We start from the raw sequence: 2845 nt of genomic DNA on the forward strand, positions 1-2845 counted from the left end.
ATGCCATGGCTGGGGTCCTCATGCCCTCGTGGTTTCCTTGTGCCTTGGGGCTGATGGAGGGCTGAACACTCTGCCCGCAGCAGCTGCTGTGCCATTCAGAGGGGCTGGGGCTGTGGGGTGAGTGCCCAGAGCTCTGCAGCCCCCTGTGCTGGGCACGGCCGTGGGGCCAGCCCAGACTGGGCTGCTCTGCTGGGCTGGGCTGGAGAGAAAGCAGGGTCTGTGGGGAGAGCTGGGGAAGGGCTGGGCTGAGCTGGGAAGTGCCTGGGAGAGGACACCCCCACTGCTGGCTGAGCTGTGTGACCATGCAAGGTGAGGACACGCAGCAGGGGATTTGTGGTGCAGAGCCAGGGCTGGTGAAAGAGAATGAAGACCTGCACGTGCAGAAGAGAGGAGGCTGGTCTGTGCCCTTTGTGCCACGGACATACTGGGAAGATGGTCAGGATCTTTGCCAGCCTCCAGCCTCTCCCACCAGCAATATCCAGCACCGGCCACTCAGGTTTGCAGGAGAGTTCTGCTGGGATGCCGTCTCCATCCTACTGCTGGGCTGCTGTCTCCATCCTACTGCTGGGCTTGGTGCCAGTATCAGGGGAACAGCCAGTCCTGCCCAGCCTCACTCCTGGCCCAGACCCGAGTCGACTCCAGAGCAGAGCTGTCTGCAAAGCTCCACATGGGAGGCAGCCTGGACAGGGAAGAGGTCAGGCCCTGGGGAAGGTTGCAAAAGTTTGAGGGTCACAAGAGGACAGAGATCTGTCTTTGCGATTGTAACAGGGGGCCTTTACACATACCTGAATGCTCCCAGTCGCACGCTGTGCCTGCCCAGTGGGGCTGTGGGACCACATGTGGGGCAGCAGGGCTGCAGGGATGGGCCATTGACAGGGCCATGAAGCAGCTAGCAGGAGGTGACAGAAAGGACAGGCTACAAAGAAAGATTCTACATATATTTCCTTTGTTTTGAAGGCCTTTTTGAAGCAAAGGGAATTGTTGGCGACAAGGAAAGTCAAGAGCAAAAAGAAGAGTTATGATTGCTGTGTTAGGGATAAAGGCTGAACAAGGAAAATGGGGGAGGGTGATTTAATAAGAGCAGACACAGGTGAGGCTGAGGGACTCAATGCTGCTTTGCCTGAGTCTTTAATAAAAAGGTCTTCAGGCCTTTTCCTTCCTCAAGAAGCAGGAGAGCACGTCTCGGCATGAACCTCAGAAAACGCAGCAAGGACAAACACCAGCATCTGCCCCTGCAGGGGACTCACCCTGGCAATGGCACAGGCTGGGACTGCCTGGCTGGAGCAGCTCTGTGGGAAAGGTCTGGGTGGGCAGGGAGCTGGACAGGAGACAGCGTGTGCCCTGGCAGCAAGAGAGGCCAGGTGATACCGAAAAGTCAGCAAAAAGACTCATGAACACTGTTTTGAAAGTGTTAAAAAAGCAGCACTTCTATTACAACTTGCCGGATGCTCGGAGGATTGCTCCTCTAACCGAGCGTGCGCATGATTTGCAGAAGTCCATCTTGGGTATTCGAGAGTCTTCATCAAGGGTCTCTAGTGGTCTCTGGTGGCCTTCGCAGCTGGTGCCCCCCCGGTGTCGGCTTCTTGACCTGATTTCTTGAGCATGTATATTGTCATTTTGTGCCTCTACTCAGCAAAAGCCATGTAGCTCTTTCTTCATTTGGCGGAACATTCCGCTTTCCCAGCTTGCAAGCCAAGGACGTCCAGCTTTGCCTCATGTCCAGTCTCTATAGAGCTATTGTTTCTCTGTTAGGTTTCTGTTACATTAGGGCTAGTCTTGCTACATTAGGCCTAGGGGTTTCCAAAAGATTTTTGTTCCTGTTATCACAGAAGCACCCTGGGCTGTGTGACCAGAAGATCAAGGGGGGGGATTATGCAGGTTACTGTGTTCAGATTTCAGAACCCAATAGAGGAAAGATGTCAGCAAGTTTGAGCAGGTTGAGCAAAGGGCCCCCAAGATGTTCAGGGGCTGGAGCACTTTGCCTGTGAGGAGAGGCTGAGGGAGCTGGGCCTGTCCAGCCTGGGGAAGGGAAGATCTTGGGGGAAACATGTAGCAGCATGGCACTGTTCCCAGGAGGATTGAGTCAGGCTTATGTCCTTGATATAAGACACACGGACAGCAGAAAATGCGCTGAATCAAGAGAGGATCAGGCTGCACAGAAGGATAAACTTCTCCAGCATAGGGGTAGTCAAGCACTGGAAGCTGTTTCCCAGAGTGTGCGCACCAGCTCTGTCCCAGAGAGTGACCAAGACATGTTTGGATAAAGCCCTGAGTAATCTGATGTGAGCCTGCTTTGAGCAGGAGGTTGCTAGAGACATTTCCTGAGGTCTCTTCCAGCCTGAATGATGCTTCTCCTTCATGTTTTCAAATCAGGGAGAGCTCTCATGTTCTCCCTGACCCCAGAAGTAATTCACAGCAGTTTCCATGCTGCTTTACGGGTGCCCCAAGCAGCTCTGACCACATCCTTGGCTTCCCTTTTCATTTGCCCAAAGCAAATTTCTTCTCTTTTACTATCTCTGTATACCCTCGGGAACTAACAGCCTACCACATAAATTCTTTCAGAGCAGGTTGACCCATAAATAGCAGCATTCATGTACAGAGTCTACAAATGAACCAGGCATTGAAGCCACCGTTGAAGGAAAAGAGATGAGGCATTTAATGAGCTTCTAAAAACCAGGAATCGCTTTACTTTGCCTCCTGAGATTCCTGGGAACACCTAAGCTTTTTTTTTTTTCCCAGAGAAGTGTGATTCCTCTTTAGGTGTCCAGGAGAGAGGGAGAAGAGAGGACGCTTCAGTTTCCCAAATCCCATGACAGTGCCCAAACCAACCTGCTCTTGGCCTCTG

The sequence above is a fragment of the Caloenas nicobarica genome, chromosome 21, assembly GCF_036013445.1.
Source record: "Caloenas nicobarica isolate bCalNic1 chromosome 21, bCalNic1.hap1, whole genome shotgun sequence".
In the NCBI taxonomy this organism is placed as follows: domain Eukaryota; kingdom Metazoa; phylum Chordata; class Aves; order Columbiformes; family Columbidae; genus Caloenas; species Caloenas nicobarica.